Raw genomic sequence first — 27,121 nt, forward strand, 5'->3', positions numbered from 1 at the left:
GGAGTTCTCAAAGGCAAAATATAATTTGTGTTATTGAAAAAGGTGTTATTTTAACAGCATAATTTGCAATTTGTGGTTCTAGATGATATACAAAGCAGAGTGCAGTGCTTATTTCAGGTATTCAGGGAAGTGTTATTATCTAGCTAACTACTCAAATACATCTGCCTTGGAGAAAGTACCAATGAAATTGTGACCACCATAATTTAAGAACAGAATGACAAACCCTTACTTTCTTCCAATCACCCTTTACCAGACCCCATAATCATTCCCTACAGTCAAAAGTACAACAATCCTAGAATTAAATACATAAATATACATAAAAATGTTTCCCAACTCTATAAATACAGCACTGGCCTTTTGGCTTTACCTTCCATTTCCAAAAGCTCTCCATCTAACCAATGAGCATAATTATTTAACACTAAAACTCTGGCTAAGTACTCTCTTGTTCTCCTTACTATGTATCTATTCTCAAAAGTGTCTAAGGATATTGGTGCTTATCCACATTGCTATTGCATTAAAATTTTTCCCATGACTTAAGGTCTGTAACTCCTATGAATGTGAATGAAGTTAATTACTTTCCTCTCCATTGTGATAGAGTGGAATGAGTATAGCCAACGTTCACTGACCCTAATTTTCCGAAAGAAGAAACATTCTGTTATTCTCATTGTCTGGCTCTATTCTAGAAGCTGGCTACCCTTGTAATAAAATTCTTTCCTTGGTGAAAGCAAAAATCATTTTTCAAAATTTTGAATTTTAGATTCTCTCCCTTCTTCCCTTAGGGAGGCAAGAATTTTATATAGGTTGTACATGTTCAATCATGCAAAACATATTTCTGTATTACTCAGATTGTAAAGGAAAACACAGGCAAAATAAAAATAAAAATAAAATTTTAAATACTTTGCTATAATCTACATTCACTCCATATAGATGTCTAAACATTCACCTATTCTAAGATAGTAACATCTTTGTGTTCTTTTCAACACTTTTTTTTTCTTCTGTACATTTAAATAAAAAACTAAGCTATCATTCCTTATTCGAAATAGACCTTTTTTGAAAGGACTATGTATATATTCTAGGCAAATGCACATATTTTCCATATATGAGAATTCATATATCATTTTGCATCTCTAGTACATTTTCTCTCTGTCAAAAGGGGATAGGGGGGCAGCTAGGTGGCTCAGTGGATAGAGCACCAACTCTGGATTCAGGAGGATCTGAGTTCAAATCTGGCCTCAGACACATAACACTTAGGGCAAGTCACTTAACCCCATTGCCTAAAACCAAAAAAAAGGGGGGCATAGGTAAGTTCATCATATGTCTTTTGAAATTGTTCTTGTTTTGCTCTTTACCTATAAAGACAATCCAACTCACCAACAAAGCCAGCATACTTATGTAGACAGTCCTAGATTTGAAGTCAAATGATATGGGTTCAAATTGGCTCTGCTGATTTCTACCTATGTGATGTTGGACAAATCTTCTCAGGAGAAAGATACTCTCTGTCTACTTCTAGACCACAATACATGAGTAACATCATTTGGGTTTTTGGAGGATGGAGAGCTCACTGGCTGCTTCCGGCCATGTTGTGGTATAGTGATAAAAGAACTTTTTTCTTTGGTATGATGCAGGAATCCCTGAAAAGGCCCTTGGTTCTCCTCTACATCATGACAGGAGTAGGAAGATGGCAGATTGTATTGGTTAAAAAGAGAGACAGTCTGTCTCTCCCTTACTTTCTTCAACTATTCTATAGGTCGAGATATCTTCTTTAGAATTCTATGTTTAGAGTTCTTGTGTAGGTATAGGGGGATGGGCAATGTTCTTTCCCATTCCCCAAAGGCACTACAATATAAAGCATGACTCAGCTAAGTGAACTGGCCTCTAATCCAGGCTGTTTGTCATCATTTTTAAGGTCAAAGTGTCCAGGCTTAGAGTAGACCTTGTAAGTTTTAGAAGTTTAAAAATCCTTGTGGTCAGAGCTCACTAGAAGCCTAGGGAGGAGTCAATGACAACTGATCTAGTAATGTTAGTGAAGAAAATCACTAACAAAAGGAAAGGTCCAAGCCCAGGCTTGGATTTAAGGGAAACAGTGCAGATGAACTACCAAATGTCTGATTAGCAGCCCTGAAAAATGCTTTATGTGTGGGTAAAGTTTAAATATCAGCTTCCACAAAGGCTGTATCAATCGTGCTAATACTGAATCTTTAAATTGTCCTGGCAATGAATACTATGAATCATAGGTTTATAGATTTAGATCTGGAAGGAACCTCAGAGGGCATCACATTCAACTCTGTCACTTTATTACTGAGGCAACAGATGCTGAGGGTGTTTAAGTGACTTGCACAAGGCTGCACAAGTAAGTGACACAGGCAGGATTTAACTCCTGGTCTTCTGATTCCAGAGCCAGTAGTGTTTCCACTATACCCTGATGCCTCCATGAGCAATAATTGTGTATCCATTTGCATTTCTTTTGTGTATAAAAAATACATACCTTGGGACAGCTAGGTGGCGCAATGGGTAGAGCACTGGCCCTGGATCCAGGAGGACCTGAGTTCAAATCTGGCCTCAGACACATAACACTTACTAGCTGTGTGACCCTGGGCAAGTCACTTAACACCATTGACAACCCCCCCGAAAAAAAAATTCATACCTCTCCCATGTGTAATTCCTATTATACATTGAGAACCATTTTAATTCCTCTCTTTGGGGAAATAGGAGCCACAGACAGAACCCTAAGCAATTTTCCGGACCTGAATTGCCAAGTTTAGGATTTAATGAGTGGAAAGTTTGAAAAAAAAGGGACTCTACCCAGCCTTCTCATGAGAAACCAGGCTTCCCCAGAATTAAATCTATTCTGTACTGCATACTGGTTTCTAGAGAAGGTGGTCCCTTCAGGAAGTGATTGAATTTCTGTCCCTAGCCCCTTGAATCAAGAAATGACTCTTCATGTCAGAATTAGATTGTGAGGTCTTTAAAAGCAGGCCCTGTGATACATTTCTCTTTATGCATCTGTCATTTAGCGTAGTAACTTATATATCAGATTATAAATCAGATTTAATTGACCTTTGGTGATAGGTAGTACCTATATGGAAAAAAAGAACTTTCTCTAAAGCAAACAGGAATGACAGAATTGACCTTACAAAAAAGAGGCAGCAATGCTTAAACACAGAATTGGCTGTAATAAAACTTACCTCTCATCCTAAATGTTCTGAGAGGTGCTGATCTAGGATGTTAAAGCTAGTTTCAGGAAACAACTGCATAAAACCGATGATTAGGGAAAAGCCCATGATTAGGATGAACAAAGGCTTTGCAAAAGTGTTTTGGGGAAATGCAATAGCATGAGGAAAATAAGACTGACAAAATAATCGAGCCAAATCAAATAAATGACAAGTTCACCAAGGAGCAGAAAGGGCAATTCAAATGATATAAATGTTCCTACTTCAGGGCCAAAAATCTTCCTAAACAAAGTAAGTAAAATGAATTTTAAGAAAAAGAAAGAAGAAAATCACAGATTTAGATCTGCAAGGGATCATGGAGATCATTTCTTCACAATCCCCTCATTCTGACATATGAGGAAACTGAGACAGAATTCAAACTGCATATAAGTCACATTGAAAAGTGCAATTTATTATTGTGAGAAGAGATGACTCGTCTTCCTTTTTACCACAAACTTTACTTCTTGCTTAATTCACAGAATAGTAAAGGCAGCTAGGTAGCAGAGTGGCTAGAGTGCTGGGCCAGGATGCAAGAAAGACCCAAGTGCAAATCTGTTCTTGAACATTTACTAGGTATGGGAGCCTCGGCAAGTCATTTCACTTGTTTGTTTCAGTTTCTTCAGCTGTAAAATAGAGTAATAGTATCTGTCTCCCAGGATTGTTGTGAGGGTCAAATGGCATAATATTTGACAAACACTAAGCACAGTGCCTGGCCCATAGCAGGCACTTACTAAGTGCTTATTGCCTTCCTCCAACCAGCTAGAGCTGAAAGGGACATCATAGACTATTTAGTCTAATCCCATCTTATTTTGTAGCTGAGGAACTGATGTCCAGAAATGTTAAGTGGAATACCTGAAGTAACACATCCAAGCAGTAGGTAGCAGAGCTGGACTCAGTTCCGGGGTTCTCTGATTTAATTCCAGTAGTCTTTCCATTAGATGATGGTGTCTAATGTGGAAATATGTTTTGCATGACTATACATGTCTAGTCTATATCAAATTGCTTGCCTTGTCAATGAGGATGTAGTAGAAAGGGAAGGAAAAAATTTAAAACTCAAAATTTTAAAACAATGTAAAATAGTTTTTATATAAAATTAGAATATACATACTTGTATAGACACATACATATACATATACATATACACATATGTATATAAATATATATGAAGATATAAATGCAAATATACGTGTGTGTGTGTGTGTGTGTGTGTGGTCATTAATAGTTCAATTTCAACTTGGTTAGAAAAGAGTCTGCACTGAAGCGCCCCAAGGTTCTGTGTCTGGTTCTGTGCTAGTTTACATTTGTATCAATGAACTTGGAAAATGCCGAGTATATTAGCTAACATATTAGACAATGGTCTGGATCTAAGAAGATATTAATATGTAATAAAGGGGTAATTGGAAAAGATGAAATTTAATAGAGATAAATGGAGTGTCTTGCATTTGGATTCAAGAAATTGATTTCACAAGGATAAGATGGTGGAGCCATTGTTAGATTGTACTTTATCTGATTTGACCTGGGGGTTTTAATTGACAAATTCCTAACAATTAGAGCTATCCAAAAATATAGCATGTTGCCTTTCTCCTTCTGAATATCTTGATGAGCATCATTCTCCCAAGGAAGGAATTTTCTTTTCAAAACACCTCAGTTATTCAATTATAGAAATGGAGATCTCTGGTAAAATGTAGTTTTATTTGAGGCAGGAGGGTACACCACTTAGAGGAATTGTTGGAATAGGAAGGTCTGTGACTTTTTTAAGGCACCTTATTTAAAGTCTATAAAATTTAAGTCACGGATTCAAGTGTAACATGCCCTTGAACAAAAACCCTCTGTAGGTTAACTGACAGAGAAAAAGAGGTCATCAAAGGAAAAAAAAAAAGAAACTGTGAAAATCAAAATGATTGCTTAAGTAACAAGACCAGAAAAATTCACAAAGTACAGCTGATCATGTGCAAACAAAAAAATTAGGTAGGCCCAAATGGCTTGCAGGGAAAACTTTGCAGAGGACAACAAACAAACAAGGACAAAAGTCCTTTAAATACATCAGTGACAGGGAATAAGCTAGCACATGACAGTACAAAAAAGTGAGTCTAGAGATAAAAGTGAATGTAGCTTCCTTCAATGTATATTTAATTCACAAATAGGCTTTTGAAACTAACAAGTGAGAGAGACATTAGAGCTAATAATAATGATTACACATTATGTTCCAAATATAACCGACAAACTAGATGGAAATAAATAAATGTCAAGGACTGAATGACATCTACCTAAAAGTTTTGAAGAAATTTCAGAGAGAAATTATAGAATTCTTGGCCAAAATTTTTATCTGTTGTTGTAAAATTTTTACATCAGAAGATTGCAGATGATTAACATGACTAGTTGATGAGAAGGGCATCAGAGCATAACTAGAAGTATTAACTAGTTATGTTCATGCCAATATCCTCCAAGCTGGTCCAATTCATAATAAAAGGTATGATCGATGTCAAACATTAAAGCTGCAACTTTTCAGAGGAAAAAAAAAACAAAATGGTGCCTATAAAGGAATATTATATATTTATAATCTTAAATATTTTTTTTCAGGAGTAAATAAACATGAAGACAATGGGGAACTTGTGAGCGTAATTAGTATAGATTTCAAAACATTTTTGAAAAGATTCCACATCCAAGGCAGTTTAAAAAAAAATAAAATGTTTTCTAAAACACTATGTGTTGTAAATAGAATTCATTATCATTCCCCTTAAATGTGTATTGTTAGTGCTGACAGTACCACACTTGGTGCTCTACCCATTTCCTCATTTTTACTCACTCCATATAATAAAACAATTTTCTCATCTTACTTCTATCTCCATGACACTTTTTCACATATGTCAGTTTTTTCCATTCACATAACCAGTATTCTAGTTCAGTCTGCACTTAGACTACTGATGTACCCTAATAATTGATCTACTTGCCTCCAGGCTCTTCACATTCCAATAGATTCTCCTTGCACCTGCCCAAGTGATTTTTACTGAAATGTAAGTTTGTTTATAACCCTTTCACTGCCTTATTCAATAAGAGTGGTCTATTACTTCTAGAATCAAAAATAAATCCCTCAGTTTCGCGGTTAAAGTTTCCAAATTGGTCGATCTTAGCTAGAAAAGTAAGTCTTATTACACGTGAATACCCTACATAGACTTGATGGTTCAACCATCCTGGTCCTCTTGTTTTTCCTTATACATTATACTCTATGCCCTGTCTTGTGACTTTGCAATGGCTATCCCTTTTGATTGGAATGATTTCCTTGTTCACCTCTACTTCTTGGAATCCCTCTTTTCCTTCACAATTCAGCTCATGCCACCATCTTCATAGACCTTTGCTAGTGTTCCCAGCTGCTAGTGTCATAAAACCCAGAGTTTACATTCTATCTCCTTTTTAAGTGTTTTGTATGTAACTATATATGTGCATGCTGTCTTACCCATTAGAATATAATCTCCTTGATGCCGAGGAACATTTATTTATCTTTTTACTACTAGCACTTAGCATACTGTCTGGAATGTAGTAATTATTTAATAAATGCTTGATTGTTGATTGCTTGATAAAGAGATTGGAAAATTAGGGATAAAGTACTGTTTCTTTTCTCCTCTGAAATTCTATCTAAATATATTTCCATAATGTAGAAATAACTCTGGGCTCACAGAAGCTATAGTACAAGTTTTAGGAGCAAAAATTATGAGATTTTTAATGTAAGTTTGGTAATAGACTGTATGTCCATCATCTGAGAACCTTCCAACCTAAAATCTAAAAGATTCATCATTTTAGAGTATTGACCAGCAGGAGATGATTTGGGGTATGGGGTGGAATGTCCCCAAAAATCATGAAGGTCAACCACTGACACATTCAAGGAACTGTTATCTTTACTACTGATGCAGAACTCATATTAAATAAAATAATACATTATTGATGTATTTAAATAAAGATCTTATTTAATAATAACCTTATCTTAAAATGACTGTCAGATCTTTTGAGGTTAAAAAATGTGATAAAGCAATCGCTCTAGTGTCTCCTGAAATATTAGCCAAATATTTCTCTCTGATGCAGATCAAGAGTTTCTCAATCACATACTCAATGTTTTTTTAACCATTTTAATCATCTTTGTCCTAACATCTTTTACAAACATTAAATTACTTTAGTGCAGGGCCCTATCCCTGACTGCCTTAATGTCTCACTGTAATGCTATTGTTTGGGGTTTGTCTTTAAAGAAAATGACCATTCATAAATATTCATTAAAAATTCTTCTATTTCCTGTTAGGTCTGTCAATCATGACAACAACAGTCACGTTAGATAACTTAGGGCAAATATCTTCCTTAAGTATCTTGTGTCTCTGGCAAATCAGGCATGGCAATATGTGCCACATCATCCCCCCAAAAAGTCTTCCCCTGTACCCTGAAATGTAATATTTTTTGAATTGACTAAATAAGTGCCATATGTTTGTGTTTAATATTAATCACACAAAAAATAAAACCCATGAATAAAGATGATGAATTTCAGGACAAATACTTTGTTATCTTGTCATAAGATGTAAAGGCAGCATTTTCAGAAATTTTATCATCTTCTTTCAACTTGGATATTTATTTTTATTTTTTTAACTTTTCCTAAGGGGAAGGAAATATCCACCTAGCTACAGGTCTTCATGCTATTTCAAAGAAATATACTAGAAGTGAGAAGAATACATGAAATAGGCAGAAATCCTCAGATTATTTTTCTTTACCAGAGAGAGTATTTACAGGTCAGAGGTCTAGAGTACTTCAGAAACAACACCTTTAATCAATTCTGAAACTTGGTTGTGAGTGGAGAAATTGGAATGACACCAGAATTATTTTAAAGACTATTCAGGGGCCTTGAAATGTCCCCTTTGAAGACAAATCTTAAGTACAACTGAAGAAAACCTTATTCCTATATCTCAATCTGAGATGAAAAAACATTGGGCTGCTTGCGGCCAAAGAGCCAGAAATGATCATTTTCCTTTAATGTTCATTCAATAAGCTTTTATTGTGTACCCAGCACTCTACGGAGTGTTATGGAGGATACAAAAGAAGATAGGTTTTGACCTTAAAAAGCTAATATCTGAGTGAGATGTAGGTATAGGTAAGTCACATAGATCATTTCTACAGTATCAAAATTCAGGTGTCTAAAACTGTTGTTTTGGCCTTCTATATACAGCATAACTAGGGTAGAATTACTGTGATTTTTCTCCTCACAAGCCATTATACATTTTTTTTAGTGCCTGATGCATTGAAGCCAGAGTAACCCTGTGGGGCATATAACTCACTTTTCCTAATATCGCATTATCCAGTGCTTTGCTTATTGAGATATAACTAGGAATTCTGGAAGCTGAAACAAATGTTTAGGTGGGGAGGAGGGTGGAGAGAAGGGAGAATGACAGCAAAGGAAGAGACTTGGAAAAGGCAATAGTCAAAATGCCAATAAATTCATACTGGCTTGGACTGTCTCCTTGGGCTAATTCCCCATTCTACCCACACATACCTCAACTTCCAAAGATCTGATAAAACTTTCGCCTCATCCATTTCTAAGGACCCCTTTCCCTTTCAACCTCTATCAAGGTGCAGACAGTTGGAAGACTGAGACAAAGAAACAGAAGTCTAGGGTAAATCACCACCCTTTCATATCAGTACTATAGGATTAATGAATCTCAGGGAAGTAAGTCATGTTTTCTCTCCTGCCTCTGGGGTGTGTGTGTGGGGAGGGGGAACAATCCCTAGGATAATCATAGGATTTTAAAGCTGGAAATAATCTTTCAGATTGAATCCCCTCTGCCCACCCCCCATTTAAAGGATAAGAAAACTGAGAACCAGAGAGCTTTGCCCAGAGTCTTGCATGTAATTAGTGGAAGAGATAAGATTTTAACTGAGGCTTTCAGATCCCAATCTCAGATGCTATTACACTACTACATGTGATTACACTCTACACCTTCCATGACCATAGAGGTTTGCCCTGCTATAATTGCTCTATGGAAGCCCTTCAGTCCTTTCCAGCTTATGATGCAGTGAGGTGGCAGAATGGATAAAGCACTAGATTCTAAGTAAGAAAGATACAAGTTCAAAACCTGCCTCACACTGGCTGTGTGACTCTGGGTAAATCACTTAACCTCTCTGCCTTAGTTTCCTCAGTTGTAAAATGGAGTTAGTAATAACACCTAGCCCCAAGGAATATTGAGAATAAAATGAGATAATTTTTATAAAAGGGATTTCCAAACTTTAAAGTGGTATGTAAATTGTTACTGTTATCTCATGTAAAGACAACTCTTTCCTTATCATTCCTTGTATCTCTAAATACTAGAAATTCGACTTCCTTACCTTGAAATTTTATATCAGAGTGTTGCAGAGGCAGTAAAATAAAATGCCCTTGAGGACTACTCAGACCTGATCCCATTCCAGCTTCTGGTTCTGTGTAGTAACATAGTAAACTCGTTTATTAGTCAGCATTATCAATGAAGTATTCATTTGTGCAGGCCCTTGGGTAGTGCTTTGTTGTCTGGGGACCAGCCTAGATAAATCCAGAGTGGTTCAGCTCCTGGTTGACTAGAAAGTGAGCTATTTTTTCAGCCATAGCAACTCTTAAAGACCTTCTATTAAACTGTATAGGAATCACTGTGTTCATTAGTGAAGATAGTGAAGAAGAAATTTTCAGAACCTTGAAATACAAGCATTTAGAATATTTCAGTAGATAATGGCCAAAATAATCTAAATATTTTACCAAATTAACTAATGTAGCATTTGTTTGGCCAGGAATATACTAGAAGAATTTGTTATGATAATATGCAATACAATAGGATAGGACAGAATAGAATATGTGATACATACCATAACATGATCGCAATATAATTAATTTAATATAACATTATATAATAACATAGCATCTACACATATAGTACTTTGAAATATTAGTTAATGTAAATTTTATTAAATATTCTTTTCTACTGGTAGAGATCACAAGCTATTTGTATCCATTCATTTCCATATATCCTTCATAGATCATGCAACAGTTTTCTAGTTCTAATATTTTGCGTTCTGCAGTTCAATACTCAGGCTTTCTATATATTATCCCTCTTATTCAGGCCCATTAATTAAACCCCCTTACCCAGAGGTAAATGGAAGGGAGGATAGTGTGCAGATAGAGGTACATAAATTAACCAATAAATATCCATAATCATGACCCTATATTAAAAGGATTTTTTTAAACAACCTTGTTATTTAAGTTTATCTGACCAGCTCATTATTGGAGCATTCAAAGGAAAATGAGCTTTGGTTACCCCAGATTATAATATACAGTTATCTTTTGTCTATCACTGGAGAAAACCTCAAAAAGTTGGGAACTCATTGGCTGTTTGGAAACCAATATGTTTTTCTGGTGTTTAAGCACATATGGGAGTAGTTTCATTCTTTTTACCAGGAATAAGCAGGGCTTGTGCATAATAGTATAGTGTGTAATATAAATAGGTAGGTAGAAAGATAGAAAGATACGTAGATGTGTGTTTGTGGATGGATTGATGAATGGAGATATAGATATAGATATATATAAAGATATAGATAAAATACATATATATACACACACATATATGTATGTGTGTGCATATATATATATACATATAAGTATACATACATACACATACAGTTCCTTTTCATATGAATTAGTATACTTATTAAATTACATTGTACACTTTCAATAAACCCAGTATTTAGAGCTAGCTAATATAATCATTTGTCTTTGTGTTCCCTGTATAGTTCCTGCTCTCAATTACACTGACAGGTTGGGTCTCCAGAAGTTTGAATATGACTATTCCCCTCATGGTTCTAGGGCTAACCCTTGGGTATTAGAATTTCTAATACTGTTGCTTATGGGCCCCATACTGTGTGCTCCGCATTATCAATCAATCAATAGATGTCTGTTAGCTTCTAGAAAATGAGGTTACTGAGAAAGCATGACAGCATTAGTAGTTCAATAACATTACCCCCAGTTGAGGGTATATTCTTCCCTTCTACAGACAATGAAAATCCCTGAGAAAAGTAGGCTCATAATTAAAGTACAATAGTAGTGAGGCACAATCTTAGAAGTATGACCCACAAGTACCTCCTAAATCCTGCTCCTGGAAGTTCTTTTCTCCTTTTGTGAAGTTCTCATGAATTTCCTCATAGATGGCAGCTCTTTTCTAGGCTCTGAGGGTCAATCCGTTTCAAGAGTCCATAGAGAACATTTCTGTCTGTCACATAAGGTTCCAATCCCTTAAAGTGTTGCTATCTTTGGAGCACTGTCTTTCCACATCCATTTTCAGGCATTTTCTCTGATATTTCCCATTACTGCTTTGACACACTCTGATGAGAACTCCAGTTACCTCTGATAGCTCTGATGGATTTCCTGCTCACCTGTGTATTACCTTTTTAAAATACTCATTCACCTTAAAAAAAAAATAGGTGAAGATAACCACAAAAGAAACAGGCTGCAGGGGCTTTTAGATGTTAGATGGACAAGTGCAAGATAGAGCAGTTACTCTTGTGCTGCCAGGAAAACGGCAGAAGTTTTGCCTCATACATCACCAGAAAAGAAAAAGAAAAAAAAAAGACAGGAATGGAAAAGAAGCAAAAGGAGGCAAAGGAGGGATAGATCACTCCTTTCATATGCACACTAATTTTTAGCACAGCAACTCATTAGTCAGCAGTCCTTGCAGCCCCCAGCCAAACAGAGGATTGTGACTACGTAGTAACAATATCTCAGTCACTCTAGCCTGCACACATTATTAGATTAGATGTAGGCAGAGAATATCTGAGCTCTAATTTCCAAGTATTATAATAAATAATATAGATGATTTAGTCTTTGAAGAACCTTTCTAAGGTATTTATTGCTGTTGTTCTGTTATTTTGTGACTCCACTTGGGCTTTTCTTGGCCAAAAATACTGTAATAGTTTGCCCTTTCCTTCTTCAGCTCGTTGTACAGAGGAGGAAACTGAGGCAAACATGATACTCAGAGTCACACAGCTAGTAAGTTTCTGTGGCCAGATCTGAACTCACAAAAGTGAGTCCTCCTGACTCCAGGCCAAGCACTCTATCCTTTGTGCTACTTAGCTGCCCCTAAGATATTTATTAGAGAAAAAAATTCCAATGCTGCATTTTGCTGAGTAAAAAATGTTTACCTTTTGGTCAGCAATAGTATTTTAGAAAGGGTTCAAGTAACATTTTAGAGGTGTTATGTCTCTTTTGGCTGTGACTGGACCCAATAAGTTAGTTGTGAGATCACAACTGGAACAATATGACAAAAACACACCAAAAACTTTCATTAAGAGAAAAGAAAATCAACAAATGCTAGCTATCAGAAAGAAGAAAATCATGACACCTGAAGTCAGAGAGTGTTCCACATTTAAGTGAGCATTCTGCTATTTCATTTACAAATACTCACTCGATGATATTTCTTTACATATTGGGTTCTACCATTGGCTTCACTGCTTTTCTTGGCAAAAACTGAACTACACTGTCACATTTGGGATTCTGCAGAAATGACTATGGGAGTAAAAACAGGGTGAGATTACGAAGGTGTCTTGAAATTATACCCATATTAATCTCCAGTAGGATCATTTCTGAAGATCAACATGACCCTAGTCTATAATCCAGTACCCAGATAACTGGGTTTATTTCTGAATTAATCTGATTTATATTAAAAAAAATTAAAATACTTGGCCAAGGAATTTTTTTTTAGTTTTCTAACAATGTTTCTACTTTCCAAGAGTTTCTTACAAAATATCCAAAAAGCATTGCAATACCACTGGATGAACATTTCTGTAAAAACATCACTAGGTAAGTGTTGATGAATCATACAAAGGCTGGAGATAGCTTTTTGGGAAAATTTAACATCTTCATAAAAAGTCTATGTCTTTTTAATGTTAATGTCTTAGAGTGTAGGAATAGTTTTTAAGAATCTCTATAAATACCAATTACAAGTAAATGTTTCAAAGTTTGGAAAAAGTACATTCCACAGTAATGTGTAGTGTTTTTAATTTAGATTTCTGACAAAGGAAAAATGCTATGATTGAGAAGAAGGTCAATTTTGTTCCAGTTCTGTTCCAGAATTAAAGTTCATATCCACCCATAGCTTGAATTTGTTATTAACATTTTGAAGTATGAATGCTGCACAAAATCATAAAGATAATGTATTTTAATGTTAATAGATGTTCAAGAAAGTTAGGTCAGATGTAACTTATTATGGGAATGAGTAAAGAAACAAATAATAGAAGAAAATACAAAATATGCAAAAGAAAGCTTTTAAAACTTTGAAAACACTTACTGGTAAAATAGGTTGAGCACAAAAATAATGTGCAAGCAGAATGATGAGGCATTTTTATCACCACAAATAATGCAAAAGAATTAGATTCAGGGCAGACCTAAGATGGCTGAACATAAGCAGCAACTCAGCTGAACTCTTCCAATATTCCTTTCAAAATGACTTTAAAAGAACACCTCAAGTTGAATTCTGGAGTGGCAGAACCAACAAAAGGTTAGTATCTTGCAGGGGCTCTGGTCACAGTTCCAGGGTAGAGACAAGTGCTTATGGTCGCTCACAAGGGAGGACAGGCCTTGGTCTCAATTACAAGGCAGAATAGAACAGGAGCACTTGTTGCTGCAGGAAAGAAGGGACCCAAAATATGGTTTCAGGGCCAAAAGGAGATGTAGCACTTGCAGACACAGGGGAAGAAGGGCCCTGGTCACAGTTCTAAGGCAGAGAAGAGCATTTCTGGTGTCAGTTGCAAGGAAGAAAGGAACACTAGAGCTTGTGAATTCAGGGAAACTATCCAAAAATGCTATCATGATGACAAGGAAGGTAATGACAAACTCAGAAGAAGACAATAATGTCAAAATGGCTATAAACAAAGCCTCAAGGGAGGAAAAAAAAGGGAATTGGATTTAAGCCCAACAAAAATTCCTGGAAGATTTCAAAAAGTATTTAAAAAGTCAAATAAGAGAAGTAAAGAAAAAATGGGGAAACAAAAGAGAGTAATGCAAGAAAATTATGAAAAACAAGTCAATAGCTTGGTAAAAGAGACATAAAAATATTGAAGAAAATAACACCTTAGAAATAAAATTGGCCGAATGGTAAAAGTGGCACAAAAATCCACTTAAGAGAACTTCTTAAGAAGCAGATTTGGCCAAACTGAAAAATATGTACAAAAATTCACTGAAGAAAAGAACTCATTAAAGGTAGAATTGGCCAAATTGGGGGGGGTGGGGAAAGATACACAACACATGGAAGAAAATAATGCTTTAAAAATTGGAATTGAAAAAGTAGAAGCTAATGACTCTATGAGACATCAAGAAGCAATCAAAAATAAAAGAACGAGAAAATAGAGGAAAATGTGAAATATCTCATTGTAAAAACAAGTGACATAGAAAACAGAGGACAGAAAATTGTTGAACTACCTGAAAACCATGAACAAAAAAAGAGCTTAGACATTATAATTCAAGAAATTATCAAAGAAGATTTCCCTGAAATTCTAGAACTAGAAGGCAAAACAAATTAAAAGGATCCACCAATAATGATCTGAAAGAGACTCCAAAATGAAAACTCCCAGGAATATTGTATCCATATTATGGAGCTCCCAGATGAAGGGAAAAAATATTTCAAGCAGCCAGAAAGAAACAATTCAAACATTGTGGAACCACAGTAACGACCATGCAAAATTCAGCAGTTTCCACATTAAAGGGGATGAAGCCTTAGAATATGATATTCTGGAAGACATAAAAGTTAATGTTGCAAGGAAGAATAAACTGCCTAGCAAAACTAAGTATAATACTTCAAGGCAAAATAAGGATATTCAATGAAATAGAGGATTTTCAAGCATTCCTGATGAAAAGACCAGTGCTGAAAATTTGTCTTTCAAATTCAAGATGCAAAAAAACATGAAAATGTAAACAGGAAAGAGAAATAGCAAGGGGTTCATTGAAGTTAAAGTATTTACATTACTGTATGGGAGGATGATAGTTGTAACTTCTAAGTATTTAATCAGTGTTAGGGCAGTTAGAAGAGGAATGCATAGAAAAAAAGGCATTGATTTAAGTTGACTGTGATGGGATGAATTTTAAAAAAAAAAAAAGAATAAGAGATGCAGTGGGAAAAGGGGGAAGGGAGAAAAGGAGAAATTATTTCACATACATGAGGGGTACAAGCAAGAACTTTAATAGTGGAAGAAGAAAAGCAAGGGGGAGGCGCTGCTTGAACCTTACTCTCATTGGAATTGTCTTAAAGTGGGAATAATATACACATTCATTTACATATAGAAATCTGTCTCACCCAACATGGAAATAGGAGGGGAAGGGGATCAGAGAAATGGGTGTGGGGTGGGACTGGCTAATGGAAAGGAAGACAGATTAAAAGAGGAAATGGTGAGAAGCAAAATAGACTTTTAAGGAGAAATAGGGGAGAAAGAGAGAGAGAGAGAGAGAGAGAGAGAGAGAGAGAGAGAGAGAGAGAGAGAGAGAAGGATAAAGAGGGGAAAATATAATTGAAGGGAAATATATACTAATCATAACTGTGAATGTGAATGGGATGAATCCGTCCAAAAAATGGAAGTACATAGCAGAATGGATAAAAAACCAGAATCCAACAATATATTATTTATAAGAATCACACTTGAACCAGAGAGGAAACACAAAGAGTAAAAATGAAGGGCTAAAATGAAATTTATTACGCTTCCTTCAGCTGAGGGAAAAAAAAAAGCAGAGTCAGTGATCTTGATCTCAGACAAAGCAAAAGCAAAAATAGGCCTAATTAAAAGAGATAAGCAGGGAAGCTGCATTTTACTAAAAGGTACAATGGACAATAAAGTAATATCAATACTGAACATATATGCATCAAATGGCACTGCATCCAAATTTTTAAAGGAAAAGTTAAATGAGTTACTGGAGGAAATAGACAATAAAACTACTAACAAATACTTGAATTTATCTCTTCCCCCCACCCAGAACTAGATAATTCTAAGAATAAAATAAACAAGAAAGAAGTTAAGGAGATGAGTAGAATTTTACAGAAGGCAGCTCTAATAGACTTCTGGAGAAAACTGAATAGGAATGGAAAGGTGTATAGGTTTTTCTTAAGCATACATGGCACCTTCACCAAAATTGACTGGTGTTCAGACATAACCTCATAAACCAAAGCAGAAATGCAGAGATAATAAATGCACCCTTTCCAAATCAAAATGCAATAAAAATTGCATTCAATAAAGGGCCATGGAAACATAGATTAAAAATTAACTGGAAACTAAATAATATAATCCTAAAGAATGAGTGGGTCAAAAAAACAAATCATAGAAACAGTCAATAATTTCATTAAAGAGAATGACAACAATGAAACGACATACCATAATTTATAGAATGCAGCCAAAGCAGTAAAAAGGGAGAAATTTATATCTTTAAACACTTACAATAATAAAAGAGAAAAAGAACAGATCAATGAATTGAGGGTGCAATTTTTAAAACTATAAAAAGAACAAATTAAAAATTCTAAATTAGCCAACAAATTAGAAATAACAAAAATCAAATAATATATTAATAAAATTTAAATTAAGAAAACCATTGAACTAATACATAACAGTAAGAGCTGGTTTTATGTAAAATCCAACAAAATAGATAAACCATTGGTTAATTTTGTCTAAAAAAAGAAAGAAAATTACTGTTATCAAAAATTAAACGGATGAATGTACCACCAATGAAGATGAAATAAATCAATTGTTAGGAGCTATTTTGCCCAATTGCATGCCAATAAATCTGACAATATTAGGGTAATGGATGAATATTTCCAAAAATATAAACTGCAGAGAACAACAGAAGAAGAAATAGCATACTTAAATAACCCTGTCTTAGAAAGAGATTGATCAAGTTGTCACATAGATTTCAATGACCAGATGGATTCACAAGTGAATTCTACCAAACTTTTAAAGAACAATTACTTCCAATATTATATAAACTATTTGGAAAAATAGTCAACGAAGGAGGTATACCAAATTCCTTTTATGACACAAATATGATACTGATACTTAAATTATGGAGAGCAAAACCAAAGAAAGAAAACTATAGACCATTTCCCTGATGAATATTGATGAAAATGTTTATATACAATACTAGCAAGGAGATTACAGCAATATATCACAAAGATCATTAATTATGACCATATAGGATTTGTGCTGGAAATGCAGTGCTGGTTCAATACTAGAAAAACTATCAGTAGAATTGACCACATACATAAAAGAAACAACAAAGGCATATGATTATCTCAATAGATGTAGAAAAGTAGAAAAGGCTTTTGACAAAATGCAACTCATTCTTATTAAAAACACTAACAAGCATAGGAATAAATAGAGCTTCCCTTAAAATGCAAAGTACAATCTATGTAAAACCATCAGTAAGCTTTATCTGCAAAGGGTATAACCTGAAAACTCTCCCAATACAATTAGGGGTGAAGTAAGGATGCCCATTATCACCACTATTATTCAATATTGTTCTAGAAATGCTACCTACAGCAATAGGACAAGAAAAAATATGAAATCAAAACAGGCACTGAGGAAGCAAATCTATTGCTCTTCACAATCAATATGATTGTATACTTAAAGAACCCTGGAGAATCAACTAAAAAAACTAGCCGAAACAATAAGCAACTTCAGCAAAATTGCAAGATATAAAATAAATTCACATAAATAATTAACATTTCCATATACTAGTCACCCAAACTAACAAAAATCACTTTACAAAGCTAGAAAAAAATAGTAAGTTTATCTGGAGGAACAAATGACCATAATAACACATGAATTAATAAAATAAATATGTGAAGGAAGGGGTATCAGTATCAGTAAGCAGTATCAGATCTCAAACTATACTACAAAACAGTAATCATCAGTGAAATTCAGTAACAATGGTATTGAATAAGAAATAATGTGGTTGATCGATAGAATAGAATAGATGTGCAATAAACAGAAGGAAATGCACACAGTTCCCTAGTGTTTGGTAAATCCAAAGATTCCAATTAATGAGACAAGTACTTATTATATGACAAAAAGTGTTGAGAAAACAGTCTGGGATAAATTAGGCAGAGAACATCTCACACTGTATACCAAGATAAGCTTAAGTTGGGTATATCATTTAGACATAAAAAGTGATATTATAAGCGAATTGGGGGAGGATGAAAAAAATTACCTATCAAGTCTATGGATAAAGGAAGAGTTCATGACCAAATAAGAAACAAAGAGCGTTTGCAGGAGGTAAAAAGGATAACTAATTATATAAAATAAAAAGGGTTTTGTGTGCACACACACAAACCAGTGCAACTAAAACTAGAGAGAGAGAAAAAAAGGCAGTAAAACAGAGAAAAAAAAAACCTGTTACAAGTTTCTTTGAGAAAGGTCTCATTTCTCAAATGTATAGGGAACTGAGATAAATTTATAGAAGTGTCATTTTACAGTTAATAATTAGTCAAATGATATGAACATGCATTTCAGAGGAAGAAATCAAAGTGATCAATAATCATGTGAAAAAGCGCACTAAATCACTAATAATTAGAGAAATGCAAATTAAAGCAACTGAAGTACCACCTCACACCAATCAGATTGGCTAAAATGACAGAAAAAGAAAACAAAAAACGTTGGATGGGATATAGAAAAATAACGCACTATTGGTAGAAATATGAATTGATCCAACCCTCCTGGAGAAAATTTTGCCCAAAGCGCAATAAAACTATATATATTATTTGACCCAGCAATATGGCTCCTACAGATCAGTAGAGAGGGAAAACGATGTATGTGTACATGTGTGTGTGAAAGTTTACAGCAACTCTTTTTTGGTGGCAAAGAATTGGATACTGAGGGGATAGATGTCCAACAGTATGAAAATGGCTAAACAAGTTAATGGTATGTGAATGTGATAAAAAAATATATATATATATATATATATATTATTGTACTCTAAGAAATACTGAAGGTAATAGTTTCAGAAAAACCTGGAAAGATTTATTATGAATTGATACAAAGTGAAGTGAGCAGAACCAAGAGAACCATGTACAATGTAAGAGCAATATTCTAAAGATAACTACTTGTAAAAAACGTTTGCAACTCTGTCCAGTACAATCCACCACAATTTCAATAGACTCGTAATGAACATGCTATTCACTATTCACCTCCCAGCACAAAGCTGACGCACATGAGTGTAGACTGAATCATATTTTTTCTTTATTGTTCTTCCTTCTTATTTTTTTTGGAACATGGCTTATGTGGAAAATGTTTTCCATGACATCATATATATATAATGAAGTAAAGAAGAATTTAGAACCCTCTTGATGAGGGTGAAAGAGAACAGCGTAAAACCTGGCTTGAAGATTACTATAAAAAAAATCCTAAAATCGTGGCAACTGGTCCCATCACTTCCTGACAAATAGAAGGAGAAGAAATGAAAGCAGTGTCAATTTATGTTCTTGGGCTCAAAGATCATTGCAAACAGTAACTACAGTCATGAAATTAAAAGATGCTTCCTCCTTGGAAGGAAAGCTAAGGCAAATCTGGGCAGCATACTAGAAATCAGAGACATCACCTTGCCAACAAAGTTCTATTGTTTTTCAATAGCAATATATGTCTGTGAGAGTTTGGACTATAAGAATAGCTGAACACTGCAGAATCAACTCGCTTTTGAATTGTGGTGCTAGAGAAAGTTGTTGGGAGTCTCTTTGCAACAAGGAAATCAAATTATTCAATACTTAAACTAATTTAGGTTTTCACTGGAAGGTCAAACTGAAACTGAAGCTTGTATCTTTTGGCTATCTTAAAAAAAAAAGATAGGACTCATTGGGAAAGACTGTGATGTTGGGAAAGATTGAAGGCAAAAGGGGAAGGGAACAGCAGAGGATGAGATGTATAATATCATGGAAATAATGAACATGAACTTGGACAGACTTCAAGAGATAGTGGATACAAAAAAAAAGAGATAATGGAGATTAGAAGGATCTGGTGTGCTGGACATGATTGAATAACAACAATGACATCTGTATAAAGAGTATCATATTTCGTGCCTTCTCAGTGGGTGTGGGAGAAGGTACACGGAGGAAGACAATTTGCAACAGAAAAATAAAAATAAAATTTCAAAAAAAGAAAAAAATTAAAAAAAGAAAAGTGATTAGGGAGTGATATGACAATGTGGAAATTGAGAGATTGAGATTTAGAGCCTGCACTTGTGGGAGTCTTCTGGGTATAGAGCACCAGAGAGTTTCATGATTGTTGGTTTATTTTTCAGGGAATATCTCTGCAAATCTCGGGTTATTTGTGGGTATTGATCCCCTGAAGATTTAAGCTTTTCCTAGAGAGAACCTCCACAGTATCACAGCTAGTGAGAATTAAAGCCCAGGTGCTACCAGTCTCAACATGCAGATAAAAAGAAAAAAAAAAAAGAATGAATGCTGTGTCCTTGTGTTTATCATAATGTAGGACAGACCTCTGATCAGCATGTGCTGATCTGCCTGGTTACAACTCCATGAAACAAGATGCCACTTCCAGGTTAAACTCATAACCTCTAATCTCTTAGCTGTGCAGTTAACACAAGCTTTGACCAACACTGCTTCCCTCAGCCTTCTCTCCCCTCTGTTTGGAGGGCAGAGGGTAGAGAACAAAACTCCTCCCAGTGCTTTCCTTTATAGATAGCACAAACTATATCTTTTCAAGCTTACTTCCACTCTGTATCCACTTCTGTTTTGAACTGCATGTAACAAAATGCCCACATGGCCTGGTAGCCTCTGGTACCCCGTCTCTCTTGCCTTCTTTTGTGTGCTTCCTCTCACTCCCCAATTACATTGAAAGCAACTTGAAATCAGGCCCTGTCTTTTTTTTTTTTAATTAATTGTATCCCAAGCACTTAGTATAGTGCCTGGGACATAGTAGGCAATTAATGAATATTTAATGGATTGGATTGGTGACAGGATATACCCCAGGCTATTTCTACCCTTACCAGATACTGCCCTTGAAATGCCTTTCCCAGTAGGGACTTTCCAGTATGCCAGGTCCCAACACCACTGCCCTATCCTCCTTTAAGTGAATTCTAAGTATGTTTTCTACCACTTGCCCTAGTGGCAAAAATTGAGAGTTATGCCTTTATACAGATGAAGTAGTGTTCAATTCAAATACAGTGATTTTGTTATTGTTGTCAGAATAAATCACCATAGAAATACTGGCGCGCACACGCACACACACACATATAAAGATATAGATATATACATACATACATATGTAAACTATATACACACATACACATATGTATATATGTATGTGTGTGTGTGTGTGTGTTTTCACCTCAGTCTGGTTTCATCTACAAATGCATCCCAAATAAGCGTGTTTAGGTGAACTTCATGCTAAGTCTCTAGAGACTTGTTTTCTCCTTAACTGCTTTTTGCTGTTTTGTGTGGTAATGCTGCCCTTGTCATTTTCTGTTTTGTTCCTACTTACTTATTTTGTAAGTAAACTTGTAGACATGTCATCTTTGGCTGCTATGACTCAGAAAATGAGTGCTTATTTACCAACAAAGTCTCTGGGATTTTTCAACCTTCTTTCTGTGGCAACTGATTTATACAAGTTAATTATTCTCTAAGAGAAATAAGCTTCATTTCAATTCATTTCTTTTTCTCCTTTTTCAGAGTAGATAGGTTGTTCAAACACATCAGCTTGGGGCTGTTATGCATTCAGAACCTTCTCATTATTATCCTTTCTTCAAATTTGGAGTGCATTTTGATCTTTGTTATAATCAGTCAATGCTCTGACTATAGATAATCATAAATCTCAGTTATGTGTGTAACCAGTTACTTCTGACTAGAAACCATTTTATCTTTTTTATATCATCATCATAATCAGTTCATTAATGCTTCTAGAGGTTCCCAAAGTGGGTGATACTTGGGGGTGGGGTGGGAGAGGGATGCTGGAATGATCCAGGGGGGAGGTAGTTTCAGGTGCAATTGGAGGGTGTTGAGTAAAAATAAGAGGGTGGTAGAAGCATAAAGAAAGAAGAAAAGACGGAACTTTGGTATGTATTTCATCTGTTGTGTAACAGACTTAAAGAAGTAGTGATTACATTATTTCCCAAATAAACACACAGAATTCAAATTATAACCCATCAGTGGTCAAGACCACCAATAGGTCTTAACAAGAAAGTGTTGGTAGGCGAGCATGTCACATATTGCCAGGAAGTCCAGGTTGCATCTTCAGGAATATGTGTGTGTAATGACCTGTTTATAATATGATACTATTCAGTTACAAGACACAATATTGTGTCATCAAAATTTCAATAGAGGAAAAAACACAAATTTACAATAAATTATTAAATTTAAGATGCTTCATTGTTTAAAAGTATATATATTTTTTAAATGATGCAAATTTAAAAAAAAAACAATAAAAGATTAAAGAAAGTAGATTTCCAAGGGGGCACTAAGTAATTTTTTTTTATTTTGAAAAGGGGGGCAGTAGGTCAAATAACTTTAGGAACCTCTGCTTTATCCAATGCTTTCCAATTTCTCTTTGAAGAGAGTACTCCTGGTATATAAGTATAGGACTTCTGAATTATCTGTGAAACTTTGGGTTCTAAAATTCTTTGATCCCCATTTTTTTCCCAAGCAGTCTTCTTTATTCTTTTTGTTCCTACTTTTCCATTGATTCATGAAAGGTCAAAGTATGTATTGATTTATCACATAGGGTACTTAGAAGTTCTTCATAGAACCTGCCTAATTCTTCATCTTCTATTACCTGGCCTGTAACTGGTGATTATTCTATTATCTCATGGAAAGTTGTTTCTTATTGTCTTTGGCCACATTATCAATTCAATCAGCTCATTAATTCACTTTCCTGAAGAGAACCAATGGACTCTCCTTATATTCATCTCTATCAGCTTTACCCCATATGGTTTAATTTATTTTGACAGTGTAAACACAAATATGATTCAGTTCCTACTGTAATGCATTGACTCATTTGCCATTAGGATGAGATCACACACTGAGTGTCAAAAATTTCAATTAATTTACTGGAATGTTTTTAACTTCTATGATTTTTTAGTACTCTGTCTCTTTTCCAGTACAGATTAGTAATTTGCCTCTAAATTCTAACCTGAAGTCTATGACTTTCTTTATTTTTAAGAAGTAGTTTATAAATATATTTAATTTAATTTTTAATTTATGGTAGTCTGAAGCCTTTGGAGAAATATGAAGAAGAAATCCTTACTAGTCTTTTTCTAACTGTCAATTCTGAAACAATATAATACTCTCCTCTCTCAAAGTAGCCCAGAAAGGATGCATCTATTGAAGTAATTAGGGTGGCTACAGGGACCAGAGGTCCTTCATTGATCCCATTTGACTGGATTAGGAATTGAACAGACAGACCTCTGGAGTTCACCTTTGACCAGCTGAGAAAAAAAGAACGCTTGAGTGGATCATAAAGAGATTGAGTGGCTTTAGAAAAGTGATTCTCCAAGATTGAGTAATTGTTGATCTGAATTGATTTTAAAAAAATGTTTTTTTCTTAATCTAGTTGTTAATTGTGTTTTATTATATTGTGAAATTATCCTAGTTCAAGATGCCTACAGATGTTGCTTCAAAAATACCCTGTCTAAGAGATGTTTGAGGGCATTAGTGCAATGTCAGTTTGGTAACACATTGAAAGGAACCTGCAGTCTATGGAGAAAATAATCTGGAGTCAAAAAACTGGGGTTTAAATCTTGGCTGTTATCTAGTGACTTTGGGCAAGTCATTTAACATCTCCAGTCTCAATTTATTTATATGTAGAATTATGAATTTAGGCTAGATTTTGCCTTGGTTCCTTTGCAGTTGAGTCCTGGCTCTGTCACCTTGTGACTGAGTCATTTAACTTTGCTAATCTCAATTTACACACACACACACACACACACACACACACACACATATATATATTTTCTCCCAGGGGATTAGGCTAGGGTCCTATTTCCTCGGTTCCTTCCAGTTCTAAATTCTAAAACCCAGTATCTTTTAAAATTTGAAATCCCCATTAGCAAGCATTGCCACATGGTTTAAAGGAATAAAGACCCTATGTTGCTTGACCAATAATAGCTAACTTGCATCCTTTAAAGTGTCTTAGCTGATATTTTTCCTTAACCCAGACTCATAAATCTGACACTTAAAAATATGTTTGGAGGTTTTCTAATGTGCATTGTTTGGTTTGTCCTTCCATAATATGGTAAAGACTTTAGGAAAAGTTGATATTTATTGATAACTCTCATACTACTTTGGACACCATTTTCAGAAAAGCTAGTTAAATGATCAGAGTTAATAACTCTGCTGAATTTCATGTGCTGTGGCTCCTAAAAGAAGTGACAATTAAAAATTACTACCACATATAAAGGCATTATAATCCCTTGATACAGATAGGTGTGTCTTGGTAAATGTTCAACAACTGACTCTCAAAAAAACAAGTGAACAGGCCATACTTTTAAGCTTAATCTGCATCATTAACACTTTCTTAAGACTAGATAATAAACCAAATAATAAATCAAACTTTAATCTGTAACACTTGACAATTTCCAAGGTGTAAATATGCAAACTGAAAATTTAACAATTGGCTTTCTAAAACTGGCTTGAGTAAGCTCCAGCATATTCTTGGGTACTACAGTTGATATGAAAGCGGCAGACTGAGGTAGCTGCAAAAGCGCTAGGATAAATCTCAGAAAACCAGGGGTGTGGTTGAGCTCTGCTATTAGCTGCCATCAACTTTTACCTCTTTGCCCTTTCATTCTTCATCTGTAAATTGATGGTGTGGTACATTGGAAAGAATGGTGGATTTGCAACCAGAGGAGCTAGGTTCAAATTCTACCCTTGCCAATTAAATGGAGCAAGTCACTTAACATTGCTGTTAAGTGAGCTTCATTTTCATCAGCTGTAAGATGAAGAGGTCCAGGTTTTACAGGACAAACCCTTTTATTAAGGGATTTGTTCTGTGAAGTTTGGATTCCATCAAATGGCCGCATCCAAAGACCTAGAAAGCCACATGTGACCTCTGGCCTCGAGGCTGCAGGTGCTTCACCCCTGGGTTGGGGGCTGGTGGTTCTGGTCCAGGCTTTGCTCCATCTGGGGTGGGAGAGAGATGCCTTTCGTCTTGGCAAGACAGGACTTGGATGTCCCCCCACCTGCAGGCTGCTGCTATTGGCGATACTTTGCACGGTGGTTCTAAAGCCATGCCTGGACTCGGGATTCTGGTTGGTTGATCTTGCCTACAACATGCTCTCATACGAAGATATCAGGGTATCGGGTGTTGGCAAAAATGCCTTCCAGGATGTTGAGTTGAGCCCTAGTGAATGTGGTCCTCTCTGAGTGCTGCTTCCTCGGTGCCCCTGGAGTAGCCCAGAGGCGGTTGTGCCATGTAGAATCTCCAAGGCAGGTGGTTCCAGGGCCAGCGCATTGACCAGGGGTGATGTGAGGTAAGAGGACATCATGCTTCCAAGACCAGGGACCCAAGAGTCCAGGCTCTGGTCTCCTCAGTTTCTCATTCTTTTTGGAAAAAAAAAAAGCCTATACCTCTTGGGATTCCTTTCTCCCCTACATCCCAGCTCCGGCTCCCTTGGTCACTCCTCCTTCAGCATCACTATCCATCTGGAGCCCTGCCCTCTTTTCACTACCGGACACCTCTGGCAGCAATGGGGGCTGCAGGGAACTCATCCATCCGTACCCAACATGGGCCTGGGCCTCCTATGTGCTGACCTACTCCCCAGCCCCAAAGCCTTCAGTGCCTCTTCCTCATGCTAGGGGAGTTCCAGCTCTTTTTTTTTGGTGGTCTAGACCGCAATCCCTACCTCTCACTCACGGAGTCCCAGCTGGGTGACCTGGTTCTTCCCTCAGCCCCCTCCTTACCCCTGGCCTGGGCCCCCACTTAGGCCAGTCCCCCGCTTTCTTGTCAGGTCAGAGTTTGGGGGCTGGGAGCCTGGGCTTCAGTCCTGTGGACTGCCTGGATTACTGGCAGCACCCTGGCAGCACCTAGAAACTCAATTTTAGTGCAACAGCTGATTGCCTGGATTGCAAGCATCAGGACTCATGGAAATTCCAGGTGTTGTAGATGAGGGAAGGGAGAGCTAGGTCCTTCCCTTCTCTGAGCTGAACCCTCTAAGATTCCTTCCTTCTGAGCCAGGAGAGAGGTGGTTTGTGGAAAGAAGAGTAATTAATTTGGATTGAGGATCTTGATTGCCAATGTGTCACCTTTGCAACCTTAAACAATTCTCTTCTCCTTTCTGGGTCTCAGATTCCCCTGTAATTTTGAGGGCGCAGCTAGATGATCCCCAAGGTTGTTACTAGCAAATTGTAGTGGAAGGAAAAGGTCTGTCTGGTTTCAGCAAGAAACAAGCACCTCAGTTTTGCATCTTGGCTCCTTGCAATCCTATCATACTATGCTTTAGAAGAATGAAAATGCAAAAAATAATGGGGTCTACCCCCAAAAGGATTTAGATGACCCATTACTAAAGCATCCACTGCCCAAGTAAGAAAGGACTTGTTTTTCATAGAACATAGGGCAAGTTGTCTCTCTTTGGTGCTTCAGTGGAAGGAATATTGTTTTTGGAGTTATCACCCCAGTCCAAGTCCAGACTATGTCCTTTATAGCATGTATGACCTTGGGCAAAGTCAGTTTCTGCTCTTTCAAAGACTCCAGTTTCCTCCTGTGTAAAATGAGGGGACTAGACTTAATGGTGTCTGTGGATCCTTCCACTTCTAATGGCAAAATTAAATGAAATGATGCTTGGGGGAAAATGAACCTGTAATGTCTTTAGGTAACCTTATGGAATCCTTCAAAGAAATCTTCCTAACCTGAAAAAAAAAAAGCCCACAAAATCTCACACTACAAACTTCAAA

General features: G+C 36.0%; 1 pseudogene; it reads left to right on the forward strand.

Annotated features, from left to right (window-relative positions):
* Window positions 1–26,333, forward strand: part of LOC110205041 (homeobox protein otx5-B-like) — a 71,519-nt pseudogene extending 45,186 nt beyond the window's left edge.
* The last annotated feature ends 788 nt before the right edge of the window (window positions 26,334–27,121 follow it).

Source organism: Phascolarctos cinereus, unplaced genomic scaffold (assembly GCF_003287225.1).
Source record: "Phascolarctos cinereus isolate Bilbo 61053 unplaced genomic scaffold, phaCin_HiC Scaffold_4;HRSCAF=312, whole genome shotgun sequence".
Taxonomy (NCBI): domain Eukaryota; kingdom Metazoa; phylum Chordata; class Mammalia; order Diprotodontia; family Phascolarctidae; genus Phascolarctos; species Phascolarctos cinereus.